Source organism: Triturus cristatus, chromosome 6, assembly GCF_964204655.1.
Source record: "Triturus cristatus chromosome 6, aTriCri1.1, whole genome shotgun sequence".
In the NCBI taxonomy this organism is placed as follows: domain Eukaryota; kingdom Metazoa; phylum Chordata; class Amphibia; order Caudata; family Salamandridae; genus Triturus; species Triturus cristatus.
The window spans coordinates 1,804,437,034-1,804,464,870 of NC_140589.1; the positions used below are offsets into that span (position 1 = coordinate 1,804,437,034).

Genomic DNA, 27,837 nt, shown 5'->3' on the forward strand with positions numbered 1-27,837 from the left:
TTCTCCCCTGCATGCAGCAGGGCAGGGGTGGGGGGCAAGGATGGACCCAGAGCCAGCTCACTGGGCCTCCAGGCAGGGAGGTAGTCCAAGTGGCGGTCCTCTGGTCCAGCAGCAGCAGCAGCCCCCCTCAGGCAGGATCCTGGCAAAGAACAATTTCTGTGGGGACACAGCCCCATTTTTATACAGTCAAACCCTTTGTTCTGGGTTCAGGGTGAGGGGGAAAACCAGTCGCAGCTGGTTGGGGAGCACCCTTGATGTGCTCAGCCCCTCACTCTATTCACTGGCAGGGCTAGGGTCGTCAGTCGCACCACAGGGGGCGGGGCCAGCATTGTGTGTGGAAAACCCTGTCCTATTCAGGACCCAGGTGTACTCCTCCCACCCATCTAGCTGCTGATCTCCCCATTCACCACTGGGTGACTCATCCTGACTCTGGGGAATCCCTAGCCCGTCACCTGACATGACCAGCCAATCACGCGACAGACACACTGCACACAGAAGTGCCCACTTCTAGAAGTGGCACTTCCACACTAGGTACACGCACGCCGCACACATCATCGCGCAGCATTCACTCCCACGAGTCCGCACATACCAAACTCGGGCCTGCACACCCCACGCATCAGGAACTACTAGGGACACATACATTCCCCATGCATTCCTATGGGAGGGCAGGCCTATCTCACCACATGCACTCAGAGCACGCACACACTTTACCCTGGGACACAGGGAAAGTGCGCAGAAACCAAAAAATCACCACACCAAGTCATCAGTAAAAAGAAAAAAAGTTCAGGGGTGAACCTGCCAGAAGGGCCAAGTCCAACACAACCCCCTTCCAGCCAAAACGCAGGGCAGCCCAATCACCACCGTGATGGACTTCCCTGCTTGGGGCGATAGAACACGGACGCGGGCCCGCAACTGCAGGGACACCCTCCGGTTCTACGCCACGGTGAACCCATGGAATTCTTTCTAACACCACTGTCTGGACCAACTGGGCTACCCCACTGGTACTCCCAAGCTGTCCGCGGCCAAGACCAGGCCCTAGGCCACCCAGGTGCCACTGGTCTTTGCCTAACCACAGAGTGGGGGGTAGTAACCCCTGGCACATAGCGGCCATTCTCCACTCTTCCTCTCTGAAAGACAGGACTAGACTGCCACTGGTTCTCCAGCCTAGGGTCTACACCCTCAGGCGGACCAGGAGTCTCAGGGAAGGCTCTCCTCCCCCTACCTCTTCTCCTAGGGTTCCTCCTCCTCTGGCGAGGGGTACACCTAGAACGCCATTCCAACCCAGGGTTTAACCCCTCAGGTTGTACCGGGGGCAGAGGTGGGCTCTCCCACCCTCTGCACCCCCTTCCAGAACCCTGCTCCCTACCAACTGGGGCGGTACCTCTGGAAGAAGAACTGGTCGGGACGCTGATTACAGACGTCCCACCCTTCAGGTCAGGCTGATCCCGAACCTGGCCTTCCAACCTCCGGCCTAGAACCTTTGGTGGAATAATTGCCTGGCACTCCAGGAATTCTGGGGATCTCCACTCCATCCCCCTGAGGCTATCAAATGACACATATGTCGAGCGACTGTCTGTCTGGCGCTGATCTCCCGTCCCCTGTCCACCTGACAGTGCGCGGAGATCCCCCAGAACAGAAGTGGTGTCACCCTGGTCACTACACGGGAACCTAGCCCAACTGGGAAGTCCCTGACCCACCGGCTCTTCCACTGGGGAACTCATCCCCCAATCACTCATGCTGGACTCCTGTACCCTCCCTACCGGAGCGGTACCGCCAGACTCCAGAACCACAGGAGCCCTGGTTACAGGTGCTCCAGGTCCTCCACTCACTAAGAGATTTTCCTCAAGTGGACTAACAGGACAGCCTAGGTCCCCAACTTGGTGTTCCCTCATGAAACCATCCAAGTCCTGAGGCAGGGTTTCGGGTGTCTGGGGACCCTCGGTCACCCCCTCACTCCTGCTCCACTGAGCCAGGCAGTGAGCCCCTACACCCTCCTCGCTATCCTGGGACCTAGCTGGGCTACACTGAGCCTCCTCCACCACGCTGGGCTGGAGGATCTCTGACCCACTATTGTTGGAATCACTCACTAATGACACTAGAGAACCTCTGGCCCTTTCCCAGCGGTCTGCTTCCTCTGCAAGTTCAAATGGACAAAAAGAGTTATACCTCAACAGGTGTTGGCGCAACCCTGGAGAACAACTACTGAGCATCTGCTCCTTGATAATCATATTTAGTACTCCATCCAAATCCTGCTCCGGGTTAAACACCAACCAGTCCACCAGGGCATCATGACATTCCTCCACAGCCTCCTCCCAAGACTGGTGAGACAGCTTCTTACTGCCCCTGAACTTCAACCTACATTCCTCCTCTCGGGAACAAGGTACCACACTCGGGGAACTGGGACTGGGACTCTCTATACTGCACTTTATATTGCTGCCCCCCCTGGACTCCACCCTCACTGGGGAATCCAGAAAACTACCACTGCGCTCAGGGGACAGGGAAAGGGGTGAGGCGCTATCTTCTACGCTGGACCCAGCAAGGGACTCCCTACCTACGGGGTCCTCACTCTCTACTGGCGTCCAGGTACTGTCATCTTCTTCTGAGTCTTCAGGGCTCCCCACAGACCCACCACCCTCCAGGTGTGAGGCCCGGGCCCTTTCTTCCTCACTGCGCTCACGTTTCCATTCATCTGCTTGCCATCCAATCATGTAGTTCCTCAATTCGTACACCGTGTCTGACTCTCTCACCCCTATGTTTCTTTCTCTACAGAACCTTTCCAACTCCTGCATACTGTAATAAACTAGATCACTGAGATCAAAAGCAGGCTCCATTCTGGCAGACGTTCTAGAGAAAAGATCACACAGGGAACCTAGGGGTCTGAGTTTAACAGGGGTACACAATTCACAAAAAGATTCAGCAAGCTCTCTAACCCAGAGAACTCACACTCACTTGCCTAGTGCCACTCACCACTCATCCACACACAACCCTCCCCTCGGACTGGTAAGGCAGTTTCTACCACCCCTGATTCCTCAACCTGACCACCACGTGACACAGGTACCAACTCTGGGCGCAGGGCGGGGGACAAATGTACTGGACACTATTACGCTGCCACCACTGGATCCCACCCTCTGGTGAATCCAGAAAACACAATGCACTAAGGGGGATGATCTACCCTTCCGAGCTAGGGACACCTAACTCACAGTGCACAAAAACACATTTCCAAGGAAATGACAATTAAAAACAATTTTAAAACAATAATCCCTATACCATGTGATTTATCTAAATGCAGAGTTTTGTAGTGCGGCCAGTTGCCGCTGCGGTACAGCGCAAACGCAAGTCCAAATCCCACCGCTGATCACCAATGTTAGAAATGGGATTTCTGGTTGGCTAAGGCTTGCGCCAAAGTCAGGCAGAAACCACCACTCTAGTCAGGGCAAGGAAGTTACACGCCAAAGATAACCCCTGCTCACCCCCTTGGTAGCTTGGCACGAGCAGACAGGCTTATCCCTGAGGCGATGTGTAAAGCGTTTGCGCGCGCACCCAGCAACAACACCCAAGGCCCACCACAAAGGAAACTCCACACAAGGTATTCTATAAAAATAGCCTTTGTATTATACACAACACATTAGATAAAAACACACACTTTACACTGTAACAACAGGCACGGGCAGAATTTACAAGGGATTATATGTACAGGGGACAGGGCCACATGGACCACTGTCAGGAATTAGCACTTTGTAGAAATAGCACTTAGAACGTAGGAATAATATTTTAGAACAGAGCACACAATAACACATATAACACCCAACCAGTAACTACTGGTAACCAGAAAGTACCACCTACGCAACCCTAACCACCTTTAGGAAAATACTGCGCAGGGAATCAGGACCTCACCAGCACCACCTGTACTAGGAGAAAAACAACCACCTAAGTATCACTCTACCTGTAGGGGTCTAAGCACATAAACACAGGATGCATAAAATACATTTAGAGGTGTAAAGCAAAGCACATGACGCATAAACACATTCAGAGGTGCAGGAAAGGTACAATGGCGCAAAAACTCACATTAGCCACTATCTGTGGCAATCCCTGGGCCAACTGGCCTAGTAGGGGCAAGGACGCTCTGTCCCAGTAAAGCTGCGCCAGCCAAAATGTAAATTATCCCCAACCTAAACGTGGCAGTTGCCCACTAAGTGCTGGGCAACTGGAGAAATGCTGGGGCCAACGTTGGAGCCTCCCAGGGCTCTGAACAACTGAAATGCCCCCCCTAGAGCCTCGCAGGCTCTAAATAATAATGTGCCCCGTCGTTGGAGCCTTCTAGGCTCTGAAAACACTGCCCCCGTGGTCGGGGCGCCTAGTGCTCGAAACAACAATGCCCCCAATGTCGTGGGGGCGGCCCACTGCCTTCCGGGGCCGCCCGGCACTTGTAGTGCCTCGGTGCGAGCAGGCACACAGAGATGCCGTCTACCGGCGGAGACCCTCACACCGGCGCGGAGTCCCCCAGCCCTTGGTACTTACCGGGCGCTCTCCGGGGACTCCCGCGTCGTCTCCGGTCTCGGTGCTTCTCCCAGGGCGCAGGGTAGGCTCCTGCTCGCTCCGGGACTTCTTATTTTTGGCAGGCTCTCCTTCGCCGACGGAGACGGGGTAGGCTCCCGCCCTCCGTCCGGACTCCTGCTTCTCTTCCGGGTCGCCGTCGCAGGAGCGTGGGGTGGGCTCCCGTCGCTTCCTGATTCAAGGGCACGCCCACGTCGTCCCCACGGCTGCCTGACTTCCTGGTCGCCGGGTTGCGGCAGTGATTTTGCAAATGAGAGGGGTAGGCTCCCTCGAAATACGTAATATGCGGCGGGGTGGACACCCGCCAACGAACGCCAATGTCCCTGGCAGGGTGGGCACCTGCCAGGGGACGTGAATGTCAGCGAACACGGGGCCAACGCCGGGTGGGCACCGGCTTGTTGAAATAAAGCGCTCCTTGCGCTAGAGGCCAACCCGAGATCTCCTAGCGCTGCAGGGCAGGGAGAAGCGCTTCCAGGCACTTAGAGGAAAATAGAGCGCTCCCAGCGCTTTAAGGCACACAACAGCAAAAGTCCAGGCAAGTTCTCCCCTGCATGCAGCAGGGCAGGGGTGGGGGGCAAGGATGGACCCAGAGCCAGCTCACTGGGCCTCCAGGCAGGGAGGTAGTCCAAGTGGCGGTCCTCTGGTCCAGCAGCAGCAGCAGCCCCCCTCAGGCAGGATCCTGGCAAAGAACAATTTCTGTGGGGACACAGCCCCATTTTTATACAGTCAAACCCTTTGTTCTGGGTTCAGGGTGAGGGGGAAAACCAGTCGCAGCTGGTTGGGGAGCACCCTTGATGTGCTCAGCCCCTCACTCTATTCACTGGCAGGGCTAGGGTCGTCAGTCGCACCACAGGGGGCGGGGCCAGCATTGTGTGTGGAAAACCCTGTCCTATTCAGGACCCAGGTGTACTCCTCCCACCCATCTAGCTGCTGATCTCCCCATTCACCACTGGGTGACTCATCCTGACTCTGGGGAATCCCTAGCCCGTCACCTGACATGACCAGCCAATCACGCGACAGACACACTGCACACAGAAGTGCCCACTTCTAGAAGTGGCACTTCCACACTAGGTACACGCACGCCGCACACATCATCGCGCAGCATTCACTCCCACGAGTCCGCACATACCAAACTCGGGCCTGCACACCCCACGCATCAGGAACTACTAGGGACACATACATTCCCCATGCATTCCTATGGGAGGGCAGGCCTATCTCACCACATGCACTCAGAGCACGCACGCACTTTACCCTGGGACACAGGGAAAGTGCGCAGAAACCAAAAAATCACCACACCAAGTCATCAGTAAAAAGAAAAAAAGTTCAGGGGTGAACCTGCCAGAAGGGCCAAGTCCAACAGACTCCCTCTGAAGTGGACTACTTTTTGGGCAGATAGCGCATGTCCAGAAGTAAATGCTGTCACTCACAGTAAAGTGTGCCAATGGCTTAAGTGGGCTGACCCATACTACGTGCTGTGAATTTGGTTTTGACTTAAAATGGGGATCTCCTTACATCTGGACAAAGCAATGTTTCTCTGGCAAACTTTAATGAGAGTGAAACTGTGCCAGCAGCAGCTTTACTTATTCCAGTCTGGTTTGGGTGGCATCATACAAAATCCAAAGCTGTAATTCTGTAACTGAAAAGGTAAAATTCCTTTGTCATTTTTCAGCTTGGTTTGGAGAGCGCTACTTAATCCTATATGTAAAGACTTTGGGCCTTATTACGACCTTGGCGGTCCATGGACCGTCGTATAGGCAGTCCGACTGTGTAGAGTTTGGCGGTTCGTCTGCTGTATTACGAGTTGGATGGATTGCTTTTGCGAAGACAGTGTCTGAACTACCGAGATCGAGACGGCTTTCCATTGACGGCTCCAGCGTTGTAGGAGATTGGATTCATTCTCTCCCTTACAGAGAATCCTAACTGGATCTCCAAAAATCACTGATTCATCTCAGAGCTACTCTATGAGCTCTCTGTATACTCCCTGGTAGAATTGTTTTCCCAGTTTCTTCAGTGGATTATTCGACACCTCATTGAAGGTGTGAATCTGATAAGAAATATTGAAGCTATTGAAGCTATTGAAATCCGATATTTAGCTCATAATCAAAGAAAATAGAATTTGTACTCTAAAGGACCACTGACTCCGAATCTCATATTTTAGGGATTTATTACAAAGCCAAAAATAATTGCACATACAAACACCTCAGCACGAGGTTAAGAAAATAAATGGGCACTAATACAAAAAAAAGTCTACGTAGGAGTCTCTTCCGACTCAATAAGTAGAATAGCCAGTTCCAGAATCATTAGACAATCAATAACGGCTCCAATCTCTATGTTAGAAGTCATTAACCTAACAAAAAAAGTCAGTTAGTCTATCCCTACTCTATCTCTAAGGTGACATCCCTACTTAGCATTTTCCCAGGCAAGAGGATAAAAGGTGTCAGAAGTGAAGACTTCCTTAGAAGTACACTCACTTTGTCAGAGCTCGTTCTAAGATGCTCCTTCTAGCTCCCCATCCAGACCTCAACTCCTCAGCCTACGGGGCACTGTCCCTAATTCAAAATTCCCCCCCAAAAACGTAGAACACGCCCTCCGGCACACCTCTCCAAACAGGTCTTCTCCCAGTATTTTTCCACTGAAACTTGTCTCCCTTCCAACGACGGTTTACTCGTCCTTGGGTCCCAGGCACCTTCTCCGCCGAAAGTATCATCCCTGCATTCCAGTATACTCCCATGTTGGCTTCTCATGCCATCCTAACTCCTGAAACAAAGGGTTAGTTCACAAACGAGCTAAGTGTCCTTGCACCTGTAACAGAAACATGGGAGCGAGAAACTTTCCACTTCTCTGAGACCCTCTACACCTCTGAAATCCAATGCCTTACCAAGGGAAACATTTCGGCCTACAATATTTAGCTAACATAAGAAACGAACAGGCCTTTCTCTTAAACGTATATGCGGATTCAGCCTTTACAGATTAAACACACATTTTTAGAATCACTGTCTAAACGTTGATTTCGTTATACTTCATATATGAATAAGCAAAACTACGCGTGCAATTTTACTATGGTGCACGTTAAAACTAATGCATCACATTTTCCAGGAACCAATCATTATACGTTGCCTAAAATACATTTTCGTTTAAACACTACATTGAGCTTCATAAATGACATGATTACATTTCTATTTGTACTATTATAAGCAGATTTTAGTAATACATTTCTAAGTCACACGTTAATAAAATTCCATTAAATATATCGGTGCGGACTAACAGTGATTATGGTGCACCCCTACAAATTTCAGAATAACATGGCGCTCTATCAGTACCTACGGGGTGTGCACCGTGTTTGGAAGAAGTAGTTCAGTACAGGCGAGACTGAATTACCCCAATCCAAGATGGAGTCCTTTCGTTTTTGCTTCCTAATCTGTTTTATATATAAAATAAATGTCTCCATGTTCTCTCTCTAAGTGCTTTGCAAATGCTTCCATGTATTTTGTGCTTGCATGCTCTTACCCCCTTGAATTTGTTTGAGAAATCGGGTTCAGTCCCCATTTGACCCGCCCCTGCTGGTAGCTGCTGATGTGTGTTAAGCCTTCTTCATCTACCCTCTACCAGTAGGGATCTAGTTCGCTCCTATTTCTCGCAGCTCACATCTCACGAAATTTTGCATCCCTCTCACGTTTGCCTCCGAGGTGATTTCCTTTAGGGGACACTTCTCATCTTTGCATTGTAATAACACTGCCTGGAAAAGTGGTTAGTAAAAGCAACATTTGTTGAGAAAAAACGTGTGCATGCATAAGCCAAGAATACAATTTCTGCCATTCTGTCTTTAACAAAAGACCAAAACAAATTTTCGCAATATGTAAACATACCCCAGTCTTGAAGTTTTGTGCACCGAATGGTTTTCTAGACACAGAGGAAAATAAAGCTAAAATTCCCAAAAAAGTTGCCGCCTACTCTACATATCTAGTAGCCACCCTCTATGGGCTCGGCAACTACCTCCATGCTTTTAATCTTGGTGTCATTTTTAACCACCAACTGTCCTTCTGGACACACATTTCTAAACTTTTTGTTTTCTTCTTTTACATATTGTAGGAAGAGATCTTTCATTGTTTTCCTGTAAGACCTGTAAGTCTGTGGTGTTTTTTGCTTTAATCTGATCAATACTACATCATTGTAATGCTGTCGATTTTTGGCATTCCTCTATACATGATTGCCCAGGTCCAGCGCATTTGGAATATGGCTGCCATTTCGTTTCTTGGTCTCAAGCAAGGAAATAATTTCCCTATATCTGGAGTCTCTTCTTTGGCTTCCAGTTCATGATTGGGCTGCTTTGCTTTGAAGACCCTTTGTATCTGCCTCCAGGTGCTGCCCCATACCGGTCCTTAGTTTATCCATGACGTCTTAAGATACTATGTTCCATTCACACTGTTCAATCTACGGCTACAGTTCTCATGTTCATCCCACATATCTAGTGTCTTTGCCGTCGGGGCGGACATTCAGCCATTTGGTCCCTAAGTAGCGGAACAGTCACCATTAGAAATATTCCCTCCCATTGTCTCTTCTGCAAATGTATAACAAAGTGTCTTTACTTCTTCATTCACCTGGTAATTCTTAAATCCTAGGTCAGAAGCCTAATCAGTTACAGTGCTTAGATACCTCGATTGAGGTCACTTGTGTGCTATATTAAGATCTCTTATTCATTTTTTCAAACATTCAGAAAGAATCGAGTTGTGGGCGACAAAGCCAGGGCTGGCTGAAGTTCTAGCACCATACATGGCATGGGGCCCCACTGTAACACCTGAACCCAAACCACTCTTGTAAAGTATTATTAACAGCTTTCTGCTGAGCTCCCAGGGGCTCCTGCACATGGGAAGTAGCTACATCAGGCAGGCTTGTTGTGCCCTAGATTCAGGTTCTATGCAGAGAAATGTTGACCAAGAACAGGCTGATTGGCTGCTGACCATAAATGGAGGCCACCAAAGAGATATTACACGTGAAACCGAGAGAGACCAATATACATCAACAGTGTACCCTTGTGAAGCGGCAACTGGGAGACTCTTTCTCCCACGCTTCCTTACATATAAGGACATTTGGGTCACTTACTTTCGATTCAGCAATGGAGGGTTGGACCAGAAGAGACACCATACCAGAAGGGAATAAGGGTCCCTGATGTAGGGTCACCAGAAGAAGAAGTGATGTGACACTGTTTTATGCACCACAGCAAGAGATTCTCTTCGGTATTGGAGACCAGAAGAAACACTGATGAGCACAGGAGGCAGGGACCTCCATAGAGAGGGTTGGACCAGAAGAGACACCATACCAGAAGGGAATAAGGGGACCTGATGTAGGGTCACCAGAAGAAGAAGGATGGAAACACCAGGTAGACCATGGGACCGGTGAGATGAGCAACTTGCATAGCAAGCAGGGGTCTGTGGCAAGACAGGTGAAATGAGATTCTTAGTTTAGAAATACATACATGGTCAGCTCCAAGACCTTCCCAGATGATGTGCAGAAACCACGCCTTTATTCCAGTGCACAGTCTTAGCCGTTGAGATGCAAATATTCAAAACTTAGGAAAACCGACATCTAGCAGAGACTTTTCCAAAGATTCAGTGCAGTGCCCCAAGCTTTCCAAGGTTTTGAAGTGTCAATGACTTTGCAATGCCAGAGAGTGTCTGCATGGTGCTCTCACAAATGTATCCTCTATTTATATTTTTCGTATAACCACTGCAAATTGTAATAAACTAATCTGATACTTGTAGTCTATGACGATGGTTACCATTATTTAAACCTAATTTAAGGGGAATCTGGATGTAAAAAAAGAATAATATATGTAGGCTTCCCTATATTTTCATACCTTTTCGGCATAATCAATATTGTGACATACAAACGTTCTTTAATAATGCTAGCGAGAGAAGACACCCCTATCTTAACACTGCCTAAATGTAGCACCAAAAGCAGTGGGGATTCAGTCCGGCTCCAACTCAGTGTTGGTTATTTCATTAGGACGCCTCTGAATAGAAGTTACAAATAAAATGTTTTGAGGCAGCAATATAGACATTATTCTATACTCTATACGTGTTATCTGGAGGACAGTAGCAGCTTTATTAATCAAATACAAGACCTTCTATTTGATCCTGAAATCACCTATGGTGACTGTGGATATTGAGTCCCTATATACAAACAACCCACAGGGGGGTGGGACCTTGGTAAACTAAACACACATTAGGCATGTAGGGGCAGATTTACAAGAAACTGAGGCATCTGTAGGGATGCGTCAGTTTCCCTGTGCCAGCCTGCGATACTGACGCATCTGTTGGCCCAAACGTCACGCATTGCTGGAGTCATGTCGCAAGCACCACCCAACTCTAGCAATGCATGTTAAGGCCTAAACTTATTCTACTGCGTCACTCCTTACAACTGCTTCAATCAGGCGTGAATTTGTGGCGCAGTGACATTTTGCAGATTTCACTGCATCACTTTTATGAGGCTTTCCTGCTTGGGAACACCCACCCTGCATACATTATACCTTACGCAGGTATAATGTGATGTAGGGCTTTACAACGTGACCCATCTCCCTAGATGCGTCACGTTGTATATTGGCTGCATTGTTTATGCCCCCGCTATGTCACAAAAGTGATGCAACGGTGGTGCAAAAGTGTCGCAAGGGACTTGTAAATCTGCCCCCCAGTGACGAACCCACTCCCTTTCTCACATTTTGCTCAGACGTGGTCCTTACTAAAAACTCTCTTTTGAAGGAGATTTCAATGTCCAAGTCAAGTGTACGTCTTTGGGAGGTGCTTTCGCCCCCAGTGCGCCCAATTTGTATGTAGATGACTTTGAAATAATATCATTTTGACTGGCAATGACCCTTTCCTTGCCTACATTTTGTTATGGAAGCCCTAAATAGATTACACCTTTATGACCTTGAGGGGCGGTTTAGCTCTCCTTGACAACTTTTTCAAATGGCTCACCACTACACATCAAGATATAAAATGTACCACAGTCTATATTAACAATTTAAAAAACTTCCCAGATCTTGCTATACAAGGAAAGAAAATCAGGGGCAGCTCTCTATAGGAAACCTACTGAACTTGTCGCTATCCCAGTACAGACGTAATCACCCATTAATGCTATCCTAATACAGAAGTAATCACCCATTAACACTAGCCCAATACAGAATTAATCACTCATTAAGGCTATCCCAATACAGAAGTGATCATATATTAACGCTATTCCATTACAAACAGAAGTAATCATATATTAACGCTATCCCAATACAGAAGTAATCATATATTAATGCAATCCCAATACAGAAGTAATCACCCATTAACGCTAGCCTAATACAGAAGGAATCACCCATTAAATTAACCTAATACAGAAATAATCACCCATTAACGTTAGCCTAATACAAAAGTAATCACCCATTAAACTAGCCTAATACATAAATAATCACCATTAACGCTATCCCAATACAGAAGTAATCACCCATTAATGCTATTTCATAAAGAAGTAATCACCCATTAATGCTGGCCTAATACAGAAGTAATCACCCATTAACGCTAGCCTGATACAGAAGTAATCACCCATTAAACTAGCCTAATACAGAAATAATCACCATCAACGCTATCCCAATACAGAAGTAATCACACATTAATGCTATCCCAATACAGAAGTAATCACCCTTTAACGATATCCCAATACAGAAGTGATCATCCATTAATGCTATCCCAACACAGAAGTAATCATCATTAATGCTATCCTAATACAGAAGTAATCACCCATTAACGCTAGCCTAATAAAGAAGTAATCACCCATTAACACTATGCTAATACAGAATTAATCACCCATTAATGCTACCTCAATACAAAAGTAATCACCCATTAACGCTAGCCTGATACAGAAGTGATCACCCATTAACGCTATCGCAATACAGAAGTAATCACCCATTAACGCTATACCAATACAGAAGTAATCACCCATAAATGCTATCATCATGATGCGACATCAGTCTGGACAAGTGCTTTGTTCTCTCAATTTCAAGGTCAGATAATAATAATAACAGTGTTGTCTGAACTGACATGTTTTTACGTTACTTGTTTATAAGAATGCGTCTAAGACTAGCGTATTGATGCACACATTATGCCATTAATTTCTAATGTTATGTCAAAAATTCCCCAGGGACGGGCGTACAGTCAGTCCCTGTGGCATCCCAACCAAAGGCAGCCAACCCACCGCAGGCTGCCAACCCACGTCATACACAGCCTTTGGCAATGTGGCATAGGGTTGGTATTCGGGCCCCAGGGACCCCAGCCCCTGGGGTCAAAACAAATATATTAAGGAGCGAGAGGTATGCAGCTACCCTCTTCAAGCCTTAATAGGCCCTGGGGACCCCATCCTTAAGGACCAAAGAAAATAAAAAGGGGAGGGGGATATGCAGCCCTCCTCCTGTAGCCTCATTATGCCCTGGGAATCCCATCCCTCGGGCCCAAACAGAATTAAACAAGGAAAGGGGGGCGATTGCCCCTGAGCCTTCTTGGGCCCTGGGGACCCCATACCCCGGGGCCAAATATAATAAAAAAGGGGAGAGGGCCATGTGTCCCCACTCCCAAGCCTTATTAGGCCCCAAAGACCTAATCCTCTGGGCCTTTCTGCTTTATAGGTCCGTGCATGGGTGTCAATTAGCACTTTAGGGGCCATGGGGGAGCCACTGGGCACCACTGACCCAGCCGGTTCCCAGCTTGATGTGGAAGACGGAATTGCTCCTGCCCGGTTGGAGCACCTATCTTTACATGCTCCCCCCAAGTGGGAGCAACATTCCTTCTTTTTCACTGCCTACACTCCTGCGGTCAAGGAAACAGAACACAAGTCTGCTTCCAGCCAGCTGGATCATTTTCAAAGCTCCTGCCTGGTAGGAGCAGACTTGTATGTTTGCTCGCGTTTAGTGGGAGAATTAAGAATGTTCCAGCCAGACAAGAGCGGACCTTTGTTTCCCTGCCCGTGGTAGTGTGGTCAGGGAAACTGCTGTGTCTTGGGATGGGATCTCCAGGACAAAGTCACAGAGCTAGCCCCAGGATGTAGGGTCCACAGGCCTTTAAAGGCTCAAGAAGGGGGGCTGTGCAGCATCCCTCCCTTTTATAATGTGTGGCGGCCCCAGAGGATGGGGTCTCCAGGGCCTTTTTAAGGTGTGGGGGGGCCTGGCCCCCTCCCTTTTTATTTACATTTCAGCCACAGGGGATGGGGGTTCCTGATTCCTAATTAGGCTCAGGAAGGGTGGCCAAGTGCCCCCCTCCCTTTATTAATGACTCGGCCGCGGGTGATGTGGTCCCCGAAGCCTTTTTAAGCTCTGGGAGGTGGGCCCTACAGCCTCCCTTCCCCTTTTTCAAGCATTTCGGTCTGGGGGTGCGGGGTCCCTGGGACCATATTAGATATTGAGAGGGGCGCCGTGCACCCCTCTCACCTTTATGAAAATGGCAGCCCCTAGGTATGGAGTCCCAGAGGCCTTATTAGGCTCAGGGTGGGGTGCCATGTGCCCCCCCCTCCACTTAACTACAACATTCAGCACCCCCATTCGGCCCCTAGCCCATCCCCATTATGTCTTTTTTTTGCTGTTTTTAGGATGCTGGACTGAATCCCGAGTCCTAAGATGACTGTCACCACTTCCTGGGTGATGTGGTGTGTTGGATTCACGGAGGCTCCGTGTCCCTAGGTATACAAAGTTTTTGAACATTAATTGCTCAAAACCTACTGGATCGATTTACACCTAATCACAAAAAGCACTCTTTCTGTACCATGATCTAGCTTTCTGCCAAATTTGGTGTAAATCCATTCAGCGGTTTGGGCGGTAGGTGTGTCTAAAGTTCCTATGTAAAAATGAATAGGGAAAACACTTTTTGACCCCCCCCCCCCTTTTTCTCAGTCCCGCTTGATGGATCACCCGGAAGCATTCCATGTGCAAACTAGTCAAAAATTGAGCACTTTTAAAAAAAGTTTTGTGGAGATTCGTCAAATGGCGCCAAAGTTATTAACAAAAAAAAAAATACATTTCCTATGGAAACACAATCCTAACTATAACTGCCATATATATTTATGACAGAGTGGTGGTAGCCCACCCTGTAGTTATAGTTAGGATTCCGGAAAATAGGAATTCCTCTGATTTTTGATTGGTAACAACTTGGCCTCCGTTTGATGAATTTCCACGAAACGTTTCAGACCTATTCCTTTTTTTACATTGGCTGATGATGCAAAGTTTCATGGTGATTAGTTAAGGGTGTGCAGAGAAAAAAGAGGGGTCTAAAACCCATTTTTCCAGCAATGCATTTTCCATAGACTTTTTACTCAGATGTTGTGGCAGAATGGCTGAATGGATTTACATGACATTTGGCAAGAAGATAGATTATGGTGTCGAAAAGGTTTTTTTTTTTGTTATATGATGTAAATTAGTTCAGGAGGTGTTAAGAAAGAAGGGACAAAAACTTAGTGATATACTGGGCTTCCATATACTTCAATAATTTTGCGGCATACTGCACTACATAGCGATGATAAAACACAATATTATTGGTTTATGAAAGCCTTGACAAAATATAAAGGCAGCCATATTGTTTAGACCACACTTTGTCTTTGTTCTGGGTTTGGACGTGGAATATAACTTATTACTGTTTTTGTAATCCATAGGAAGGAATGAGGCACTTTAGGAAAGTCTGTAGGGGGTAGGGAAAATTATTTATATTGTTTTATCTATTTTGTAAAACGTTTACAGAGTACCATGGTACTTCCCTGAAACTATCTAGGAAGTATCACGGTATGCCGGTGACCTATTGAAATCAAATAAAAGATGTACATATGACAAAAGACACTCTACGACACACCACTCCACTCCATTCTATGACACGCCACTCCACTCTACTCCACTCTAAGACACGCCACTACACTCTACAACTCTCCCCTACACTCTACGTCACTTCATGTTACAACACTCTACAACACGCCACTTCACTCTATGATACGCCACTCCACTCTACGCCAGTCAACTCTAAAATACTCTATGGCACGCCAACATATATAGATGTGTGTGCACATAGGTTGTTTTTGTGTGATCCTGTTTGAGCACTAATCATTTTTGTTGTTTTACACTTCTTGAATAATACCCATTAAAAAAGTATTTCATTTGTTTAATTCCGTTAACTGTTCTGTATGTTGGATTTAATATGTGCTTCTATTGGTGGGGAGGATGCTTCAGTCCTAAATATATATATTGACACTGGCTGTTTATACTAACCCTATAATAAAATGAGGCCACAATTAACTATTGTTGCCTTTTTTTCTTTTCTACTGTATAGGCAAAACACCATCAATCAAAGTACTTGAGATACTCCTAAGACTGCTACTGCATACACATTAAATATTAGTAAACACTGACTGTATTTTGAGGTCTAAGACTTAATAAGTAAAACTCAGCAATCAAGATTTAATAAATCAATCACAGGTTTATGTATTATTGTTGATTCCAATGTTCTTCGTATGCCAACATGTCGCTTCATCAGGGCCATTCAACATATATTGGATAAATGTTGTTTAATGATGCACAGCATTTATATAGAAATAAACCAATATTGGAATCTTTAACAGTTTAAAAGGTAGAATAGAAGATACAATGTTCTTCGTATTTATCATAAATAATGCCCACAGATATATTTCGTATTCTAGTAGTATTGATCATTGGATGTACAGCGGTTTCACAATTTCGATACTATGATCGATTGCTGGATTTCACCGAGGGGTCTCTAAACATAATATGAAGAACATTGTATCTTCTTCTTTACCTTGTGAACTGTTGAAGATTTCAATATTGGTTTATTTCTATATAAATGCTGTGCATTATTAAACAGCATTTATCCAATATATGTTGTATCTCCCTGGTGAAGCAACATGTTTTCATGAAACACATGTTGGCTTCCAAAGAACTTTTGAATCAACAATAATAAATACACCTGTGACTGATTCATTAAATCTTGATTACAGAGTTTTACCTATTAAGTTTCAGACCTCAAGATACAGTCAATGTTTACTAAAATTGCATATAGGACTGGAGGGTGTTGCCCTGTAATCCTTTTTGAAGTCTGTGTCAAACCCTTCAGAGAGCCTCTGTTCCCGTCCTCTTCTATTTACAGAAAATATTACAGCAGTGTGATGAACCAGTGGGAAATCACAATTCATCTTCATTGTATTATATGTAAAAGTCACGCATTTAAGTTTATCGGGTTCACCATGCCAGATAGCTGAGGTGCTCTGGTTGCAGAAGGAGGTACTATAACGTTCCTAAAGTATTTATTGCCACCCACGTTGGAAATTTGTAAACACCTTGAAAGGTTTTGAGATAAAATCTATGCCGATAAACTAGGTTATGATATACCTGAGTATAAGGCCTGCAAGAGTTCTAGTAAATGCAGTTTGTTCTCAGGAATTTAAGATAAGGAGTGACTTTAGGCTAATTATATCTCATTCACATCTATATTTTAAAGGAGCTAACTGGTGAGATAATGCTAATGGAAAGTCCAGCCAAGAGGAAAGCTCTAAATCTATGGTCCAAAGTTTGAAATGAGCCCTTCTTCAAGATCACCAAACAAGAAAAGGTCAATCTAGGTAAGGATATACTTAAAGATGCTCAACAATGTGCAAGATTGCGGGGCACAGTCTTTATATGTATAAACAAAATTCGAACTATTAAATTCATAAGCTGTGTTATGCCAGGAAATATTTCTGAAAATGACTCATATGAAGAGCATCCAATTCTAGATTCCTCTGGAAAACAATTAGTAGGAGGCGACCAAACAGTGACTATCATAATGCTGATTGATTTAAACCTTTCAAGTGACCTACCCTTTTAAGAATAGAGCCCGCCCTCATCGCTCTGGTTGACGTGACGTCCCTGAACAAAATCCACCCTGAACCTGCATCCAAAACACTCCATTGTTTCGCCTTGAAGGTAGGTTGGAAGACTAATGAGACTAGCAATAGAGTACTCACTACTGTATGTGATAAGCAGGGTTCCCCGTTTTCGATATTTAGCTTGTTGTGGAGTTCAGTGGGGTTTCCCAGTGGTTACCAAGCGTGCAAAGATCTACAGGTATCAGTGTTTGCACCATAACCAATCAAAGGGGGCAGCGTTTTCTGGTGCTTATAGTGAATCTAGCTTTTATTGCTGTTTGATTTCTGCACCGACATTGTATAGCACTCAATGAGTGAGGAGGGGGAACACAAAGGTGTTCTGTTTGGCAGCCCTTCTGTCTTTTAGGAGGGGGGGCTGAATGAGGGGCCAAAGTAAGCACCATCCATCCTTGTACTTGTTAGTGTGTAGTATGCTGTCAAGCAAAGTCACAACAACATGTTGCTATCTGGCACCTGGTCATCACACTGTGTTTTTTAAGTCTTGTCTACCAGACTGAAAAAGCTGCCTGTTGGGGAAAAGACCTATTGTCAGCTTACAGTGGGCTTAGAGCCCACCCATCGCTTACCATTGTTTTAATTTGCTGTCACTCTCATTTGCTTGCTTTTTATTCGTCAACTTGTGTAGTTTTACTTCCTCCTCTTGTATTTGTCCCTCCTCTGGAGCATGAACACGTTACATGTGACCTTCCATTTTTTACTTTTAAAGCAATATTTTTTTTAACGCACTCCATGAAATTGCATGTTTTCCATCTGTCTTCTTTCTGTACTGCTCTTTTCCTCTCTGTAGCGATCCATGTTGCTTTCTCTTGCCTGTGTACTTCTCTCCTGCCTCCTTTGTGTTATGCTCGCGCTCACATGCATCGCCCACATTGCTTTCTCACTTGTGTGCTCATCAACAGCTCCGTATTCCTTTGACCACTCTCCATATTGCTTTCCCCAACTGCACCCTCTGTGTTACTTCTGCTCCCCCTTCCCTCCATGGTACTTCTGCCCCACCCATTTTGCTTCACCAACATAATAGCTTCCTTCACCTCCATGATGCTTGACCAACCCTGCACCCTCCATGATGGTTTCCCCTACAAGTGCCTCAAAAAAGAAAAAACACTTTCCAGCTCCTCCTTTCGTTTATTTACGGTAAATTTTAAATAAGCACCTGTGTCATTTTGTACATATGATCATGCGTTTTACCTGCACATTAAAAAATGATGTGAGAGGACGTGTATTATTGCCTGTCTTTGTTTACTCTTTAGTCGTGCTTCACAGGATGGTGGATGCTGTACAGTATGGCTAACAACTACTGACAAAGACAATTCGTACCAAAGGCAAGAACTGTTGGCTTTGTCAGCGCTTGTCTAATCAGGTTTCAACTGGATCTCACGCACACAAGACTGCAGTATCCACAGCACTTTAAATTTCAGATATTCCTGCTTACATAAAGCCTGTGACCAGCAGGGCACACATACATCACTAGAGTTTTATTAAGAACCAGGTAATATTGAAGATCTAAAAACATGTAAGGTTCAAAAAAGGGAGCTTCACATTTTCAAACTCTGACAAAATGTAGAGCTACTAGATAACTCCACGTCAGCATGACACAATTTTCCAGTCCTGTGACTTCTGCAACCCTAATAAAATGGGTACTACTGAGTGTAGTAATTGTCAGTAATAAATAAGGAACCTAACAGTACAGCTCGTACTATGCCCTATAAAAATCCCAATAATGTTTGTATTACCAGACATAGACCTCCATGACTTCCAAGCACATGGGGCCCGATTCACAGAACTAACTTAAGACAAAATCCTAAACTTACTACCATTTTGGTATTCACAGAATGCACTTACTGCTTTTGGTATTCACAGAATGCACTTACTACTTTTGGTATTCACAGAATGGATTTACGACTACTAACTTTACGTCCGCACTCGGGCCGGAAATTCCAGCCCGGAGGCGGAGCTTCCGGCCCAGAGGTGGAGATTTTGGCCATGGGGGATTCCGGCCACTGGCCGGAATCCCCACCTCCGGGCCAGAAGCTCCGCCTCCTGCCCGGAAGCCCCTCCTCTGGGCCGGAAGCTCCGCCTCCGGCCCGGAATTTCCGGCCCGAGTGCAGACGTAAAGTTAGTAGTCGTAAATCCATTCTGTGAATACCAAAAGTAGTAAGTGCATTCTGTGAATACCAAAAGTAGTAAGTTTAGGATTTTGTCTTAAGTTAATTCTGTGAGTCGGGCCCATAGAGTTTAGAATAGTTCAGTTCTTCATATTGTGGTTCATCGCTTGGCTAGCGTGACACGGCATGGCCTCAGTGGCGTAACATTAGCCCCTGCAGCCCCTGTGGTGTGGTGGACCCCCAAGCTCCAGGGGACCTCCCTCCGCCACTGTGCACAGGTGTTGTGGGTCCCTGGCCTAATAGCTCCTGACTCCTTTCTCTTCCAACAGCTGCTTCCAGGCAGATTACAGGCCAGCAAGAGATGCTCAGAGTTAGGAAATTAGCCCTTCTGACTCCAGTGAAAAGAAATGCTCTTGCAACCAATCACTCCAAGACATATCTACATCACACTCACTCAGACACAGATTGCTATTGATTGATGCACGTGGTTGGAGCTGGAAAGGCAGCCTTGTGTTAATCTCAGTTGTGCTAAATCTTGAACAAGATTCAATTTCAGATCTCGAGCAGTCACCACGCAGGCGACCAGTGATTGCTACAGTGATGTTTGAATGGGGTCATTGGCTGGGTCCCTATTATCAAGCTGATGAATTGACTTGGTTTCAATACTCCTATTCAGAGTTCTGGGATTCAGCTCTTACTACAATCCCTCAATCTTGTTGGAAATTTTGCTGAGACAAATTTGCTGTCCTTTTGCCCAAAGGCGTGGAAGTCCTTGCCTGCTAATATTTGTTTAGTTAATCTCTGTTGGTTGCTCCCCTGCTCCTGTACCTAGATATGATTCTGTCTGCTTGGTGTGAGATAGAAATCAATAAATAAAAAACTACTTTCTCTTTCTATAAATACCTGTGCAAAGATGCTGTGACAAGCTGGCAATGGATGGATGTACTTACTTGCAAGTTACATGCCTCTAGGCACTGAGGTGCTGGCTGTTTGCAACTCCCAGTCCAGGCTTTGGTGTTAACCAGAGACGTTTTAATTTCCAGTTGGTTAGCAAAAATATCATCCAACAGAAACATAGTGCCCTAAATATTGTTTACAAAATATTGTCCCACTTGGGATAGATTTTCTATAATTAACTCCAGTGCGGTGCTGTCTTGGACACAATATTTCTGTCAGATGATTTTTTGGGGTACAATATTGTGCACCATATCTAAATGTGAACTTAGCTAGTATTTAAATTCCAAATACACAGAGAATAAATTCAACCTGTGGAGTCCACTAGAAAATAAGCCTTTCCCTACCATTCCCAGGAGACTGAATTCCTTGCGATCCTCATAAATAGAGTGTTCTCATAGTCATATGTGGCGTTGGCCATATATCTCCCTTGGCTGTGGACATGAGGCCGGTTGGAATTAAACCATAGCATTCATCTGCGTGTGCAAAGAAAGTAACGAATGTTCATGGTGACACTGTTGACTTGAGGATATTGTCAATTAGAACCCCAGCTTTTTCATCTTTCCTACTAGCATACATATAGATCCTTGACTCTTTCCTCTACGTTTACCGAGCCCCCTCACATGGGATCTTAGTTTAGACATTCAAATTCTAGATCCCCTACAAGAAATAGGCAGAATATGCAGAATAAGGGTCCAATTTATTTATTGGCGGTCAGGCCATCCTCTGCCAGAGAAATGGAGTATTTTGCTCTGTCGCCCAGGTAGAGCTACTGAGGTGGACATTTAAAGCACTTACAAGAACAGCCGTCAAGACTGTGCCTATCATTGTATTGTAACTGTGCTGTGAGGATCCATCAAGCATGACAGAGCCATACGGCAAGTACAATTTCTTTTTATTTTAAAAGAAAACTCCAAAGCAAGATTTTGTTTTTGAAAATATCTCCCATGGTGAGGGGGGCATTGTACAGTTTTTACTGCCTATTACTGCCAGGGGTTTCCTAAAGGTGACAGGTCTTAAAATCTGACCTGTATCTGAAGCCATCTAAATTAGGTGGGCGGACAAACAGGTCGACCCCCGGCAGCCCTTACTCCGTTGGGTCTTCAGAGGGGTCTAACCATGGCAGAGACGGGGTAGTCTCCACAGTCGTTGTACCAAAAGTCCCCCCACTTTTAAATCTGGCGGGCAGACCATTAAGTTGGCAGGAGTACCGTCACTGTTGTGATGGAGTACCATTTCCGGCAACATACAAATCAGGTCCTTAAACTTTTTCAAAGTATAACTAGTTCTAGAGTTAGAGGCCACATTGCCCAATTTGAAAAGAGATACTTAGATTAAACAACTGGAGGTCAGCTTTCATGGGTAGAGTAGTGGATGCATCTGTCCATCAGAAGCGGCAGAGACAAAACTAGCGAATGAGTTTGAAGAAAAGTCCTCGATCAACAACATGTGAGCAAGAGTACTGAATGTCATTTGTGAATTTCATCCGGAGTGGAAATATATCATCCCAAATAAATAAAGGCAGCTAAGGTAGCCCAAGTTGCACATATACCGTAATCTTCAATTCAAATCGGAGAGGATGTGGCCTTACGGCTACAGCGGTCGACCTCGAAGCTGGGGAACCGGGTTCGAGTCTCGCCAACGACACCCAACATCCTGTGATACTGGGCAAATCCCTTAATCTCCCTGTGCCTAACAAAAAAACAAAAAAATGAATGTGTCCATTTGTAACTAAACTGGTGCTCATGTCAAGTGCTCCGATACCCGATATCTGCGGGTCAAGTTTGCGCTATGTAAAACTTAAAAGAACAAACAATTGGTGCTCATCACTTTGGGGCTCAGCTACCACCATACTGGATACAAACTCCTTTTGATGAAAGGCGCCTCAAGAGCATTAGTCCCTTGAAGAAGAAATGTGTAAGGCCACAGACTGTGTGTCAATAGTTAATAGGGCGAGAGCTTGGAAATAGTCCATTGTTCTATGACCCAGAGAAAGGTCAGAAATCATGCTGAATTCATTTTCATCCCATAAATGAGTGGTTTTATTATTGATGCAAAAGGTGTAAAATCAGCAATCAAACCAACCAACGCGTTTCGTTCTCAACTGGAACTTCATCAGGGCCTAATTTCACGTAGTATAGTTTCATGTTATATTTGTCTTGCTGCACACTTAGCCCAACTTCCTCCTAATCATTGTCTATGTGTAAAAACCTGTATAAAGTGTGTAGGCACCTATCCTGCTCTTTGGTCATGGAGATTATAAAAAATAAACGCTGCGCGATGACAGAGCGCGATACACTGTTTCTATTTGACAAATAGTCTGTGGATTTGGACTTTTGTTCAAGGAACTAATGCATCGCATGAAAAGAGTTTGAAAATAAATTGTGTTAAATGTGAGGTAAGTGAATTACGTGCATTCATCATCATCTTGGTACTTGGAGAAAAGCTGCTTTATTCACAGTTGCAAACAGTCCGGTTTTTGCAGGGACAGTCCTGGCAAATTGGAGACTGTCCCGTGTAATATTGTTGCAGAAGCTGTTCCTCTTTATTACACACAGGTACGCAAACAAGAACTTTCTATCTACAGCAGCCCTGTGCTGCAAAGTGTCCCGGGAGTGTTTTCAAATGTCAGTAACTATGCTTTATTGCATCAGGAAGTGTGATAATACAGCGTCCCTTCATGGTTAATCTGTGGCTGTTAGCAGCAGCAAAATGTTGGTGCTGCCTGTCCCCTTTCAATAAAGAAATATGGACGGCTACACTTTTTTTGCATATTACTTCCCATTTAAATATAAATGTGTGGTAATGTCACAATTGCCGGTCAGTAAAGCAATTATTAGAAGTGGTTTTACCACGAATGGCTAGTTTTTCATTAGATGAGGGTCTGAATAAGAAAAAGTAAAGCTGGAGACCAGCTTGGTCAAGATGTCAAGAAAAGGCAGGTAATAGGAGTGGCGGTGCCTAGGGGGTTATATGTTAAATGCAAGTCTGTGCTCCCAAAGCAAACATGGTGGAAAACATGCTGGAAAAGGCTGAGGACAACAGTACAAGACATGTGTAGGCTGTGCAACAACAAAATTAATCTGCTAAAGCAAGAACGGCACCAAGAACGGCAACAGCTCCTAAAAGCACCTCTCAAGCAGAAAGGCACCCGCGCCAGGAGACAAGCAGTGCTAGCCTGTTTAAACCCGGAAAACACACAATAGAATTGTAGATTTGTAAAATTCCTTATACTGGGAGAACACAAAATGCACAAAGTACCGAAAACTTGAAATATCAACCACAATGCTCTGACGCAGCAGGTCGTCCTGAACACGGGTAGAGACCTTTGTCAGACTACACTAAGGACAGACCACCTGTACTATAATGGAAACCAGGCGGGCAACTAGAGCCAAATTTCAGGGGGGGGGGGCTGAAAAAGATTTCGGGAGGGGGCTAAGTCTTCCAGCCATAGGCAGAGTGGCTGTAAGAAGGGGTGAAAACACAACAAAAGCCTCATTAACGAGTAAATGGTCTTTTAAAGACCTGTGAAGTACTCGGGTCCGGCTGCAATTAGACGGACGCCAGCCCGCGAGGCTGTCTCAGCCGGGCTGACACACATGACGGGGGGGGGGGGCTGAAGCCCGGTGAGTCCAATGGGTGTTGCGCGCCTGATGGAAACCTTGCAAGAAGTCCAGAAAATCTGTACAATATACATTACATGATTTTGGTCAATGGGCAAGCACGGCTGGAGCAAAAAATCTGTGACTGTAGTACCTAGCAAACTAAGGACATTTATTAATACCACTATTATTAATTCTGATTTTAGACTGTAAGGAACCTTCCCTGCCTCTGGTAGCTCCCAGGGAACTAAGGACATTTATTAATACCACTATTATTAATTCTGATTTTAGATTGTAAGGAACTTTCCCTATCTTTGGGTTTTACTAGAAGATTTTCGTTTTATAATTACAGTGCTTAAAAAGATTGCAAAGGTGGATGAAACTACATTGAATGTTTGGTTAAACTTTTATTCTTTTAAGTGTTAATATTGCAATGGTTTTAGTTAACCATGCAAAAATAAAGAAACTTGTCCTGGTATTAACATTATTAGCAGCCATGTTCTGGTATGTTTTGAACTGTTCCCAGAGTTAAAGGGAATACCAGATGGAGACATTGTGTCAGCATTTCTGCTAAATTTTCATTTGCAGCTAAAAGTGTTCTACCTAAAATTTACTGGGAGGTGTGCGTTAGTAGTGTAACGCGCTTGCCATTTAGGGCCCAGGGACCTATAGTAGGCCGCTTAGCGCGGAGCCGGCGAACACACATGGAGCCCACACCTTGTACTCAGTTTGGAGACCACGCCCCCAAGCGGGCGGCTCCTTTTATTGGTACCCCGCAGGCCACGGCTGGCCCGCGGATGCAGTGTGTCGGTCTCTCAAACACTAGACCGTGAGACACTACATCCCTATCCAACTTGGTCAAATGAAAACACAATCACAACTCAAATAGTTCAGACAGTTCAACCACAAAGTGGTGGTACTTGCGTGTCTTCCATCTGCCGCCTTGGGACATCTTCAGCAGGCGAAGTCCTTCAACCGCTGGCTGGGACGAGGATTCGGCCTTAGACTATACCGTTGCGGAGAGCATCGCAGTCGCGGAATGGTGGGAAGTCTGCTCTCTGGGCCTGGGCTGACCACAGACCCGGTGGTGGTCTCCGCGGTCTGTGGTGTCGGTGTCGGCGCGCCATCTGTTGGTCCCTCGGTGTACCCCTCGTGGTGTTCTGGGGGCACTTCCTTGAACCAGGACACGTTTCGGGATACCTCCTCTCCTCCCTTTTGGGCGGTTACCATAGTCCCGTGATTCGCGGTGACTGTCCAGGGCCCTGGTTCATAGTTCGTTCTAAATTTTCAGGAGGACGGTGGCCCCCCGGTGGAGTGTCCTCAGTGTGGCCCGTCGACGGAGACTTGCCCGTTGATTTCGGCGGGCTCTCCGGTCTTGCACGTCCTCTGCCTCCAGTGGGGGTGGCGACCACCCTGGGCTGGTGGGAAGTAGATCTCTCCATGGGCCATGAAGCATCAGTGCCCACGGGCTTCTCTGGGTGGTGCAGTGTGGTGAGCTTCGGTATTCCCTCAGAAATTCGTGGAGTCATTTTTCCGGGTCTGCTTGCTCTACGCCCGCAATGCGAAACACTTTGTTTAGTGTGCGCATGAAGCGTTCTACATCGCCGTTGGCTTACGGCCACTGAGGGGTTATCCGCCGGTGATGTATTCCTCTTTGTCTTAGAAAAGCGGCAAACTCGGCTCCCTGAAATGGTGGTCCATTGTCGCTGCGGATTTCATGCGGGAACCCGAACATGGCAAACACCTTCTCTAGGACGGTTGTAGTTGAACTGTCCATCTCTCGATGTGTGGAGGTGGGTGCGGCGCCGTCCCTCTGAAAAGTAGCACTAGTGGTTGGTGGTCTGTGACCATTGTGAACGGTTGTCATTTTAAGTATAGATGGAAGTGGCTGCAGGCCCACTTGGTAGCCAACGCTTCTCGTTCAATTTGAGCGTATCTGGTTTCCGTAGGTGTCAGGGACTTACTGGCGAAAGATAACGCTACCCAGCAACCTGGTTCGTGGTCCTGGGCCAGCACTGCGCCGAGTCCTACTGGGCTTGCATCCACGAGGACTTCCGTTCTCTTCGTTGGGGCAAAATATGCCAGCGTGGCTTCTCCTAGAAGAGCATCTTTGATTCCTTGGAATGCTTCCTCTTCTTTCTGCCCCCATTGCCACTTTGCGTCTGATCTTGTGAGGGCTCGCAGGGGTTCTGCTCGAGTGGGTAATCCTGGGATGAATCTCCCGCAGTATGTTGTCATACCTAGAAAACTGCGCACCTCGGTCGGTGTTGTAGGTGCGGGTGCGTCCTTGATAGACTGTGATTTCCTTGGGTCTACCTGGATGCCTTCTTGGTTGAACACGTACCCAAAGAACTCCAGGGAAGGCTGAAAGAACTGGCACTTGTCCTTGTGTAAGGTCGCCCTGTGTTTTCTGAGGCGTGCTAGGGTGTTGCGAAGGTGCTTGTAGTGGTCCGCGGCCGTCGCTGAGTGGATTAAAATATCGTCGCTGACGTTTAACACCCCGGGTAAGCCTGACAACATTTCTCGTATTGTGTTTTGGAACACTTCCACCGCTGAACATAATCCGAAATTGAGTCTTTTATATCTTCGTAGCCCCAGGTGGGTACTGAACGTGGTGATGTAGCGGCTTTCCTTAGATAACGGGTGCTGGTGGTATCCTGCGTTTAAGTCGATTTTCGAAAACCACTTTGACCCATTTACGTCTGCGATAATATCATCCATTGTTGGCGTGATATGGCGTTCCCTCCGTATCGCTTTGTTGGGCAGCCTCATGTCGATGCAGAGTCATATGGCTCCTGGCTGCTTCGGCTTTTCCGCGATGACCATTGGGGACACCCAGGGTGTTGGTCCCGACACTTTCTCAATGACACCTTGTTTTTCCAGGGTCTCTAGCTCTTTTTCCACTAGTGGTCGCAGGTGGAATGGGACTCTTCTGTGTCGCAGGGCAACAGGGACAACTGTTTTGTCAATGTGCAGTTTGACCGGGTCGCATTTGATACGTCCTAGTCCTTGGAATAGCTCAGGGAACTGATTGAGCAGCTCCTCTACTTGGTGGGTCTGGATTCTCCTTGCGAAGGAAATCAGTCCAAGGTCTTCTGCGGTGTGGCTGCTTAGTAGGGTGTCCGCTTCCCTATCAATGACGTGTATTGTCGTTGTGACTTCCAGGTCATCTGCTTTGACGGGAACTGTGATCTTTCCTTTCAATGGGAGTGGGGTGTCCGCTCCGTAGGCGTATATTTTGGTTTTGGATGGCTTCACTGGAGGGCAGGGTCTCAGGCGTCGATATTGTTGGAGGCCCATCACATTGACGGTGGCACCTGTGTCGATGACTGCTTTTACTTCCGTTCCCGCCACGTGGACTACGCACGTTGGTTGAGGCCTGTGGCGTAACTTGAGCTCCCGCGCAAACGAGATCAGGTACGCTTCTCCCTCGTCATCGTCCGACGAGTCTTCACTTGCCTCCTGGTATCTCCTACCCTTCCTTTTCAGGTCCTCTGGCGGCATTCCTTCTGTCACTGATAGCTGCCTTATGGGCTTTGTCGGAGGCCTTCGGTTTCGGAATTCGCGTCCTCTGGTGCGTCTGCGGCATACGGAGGCAAAGTGGTTGGGTATTCCACAGTTGGTGCATCTTTTTCCCTGCGCGGGGTAGTCTTTTGCGGCGTGTGGTTCATGTCCAC

At 46.4% G+C, this 27,837-nt stretch overlaps 1 long non-coding RNA gene across 1 annotated transcript in view; it reads left to right on the top strand.

The window, feature by feature from the left end:
* LOC146822044 (uncharacterized) overlaps positions 1 to 27,837 on the top strand; it is a 176,093-nt gene that overhangs the window by 115,636 nt on the left and 32,620 nt on the right. The window contains exon 3 of the long non-coding RNA XR_014963223.1: positions 17,073 to 17,193. This is a non-coding gene — a long non-coding RNA (uncharacterized LOC146822044). The remainder of the gene's footprint in view (positions 1 to 17,072; positions 17,194 to 27,837) is intronic.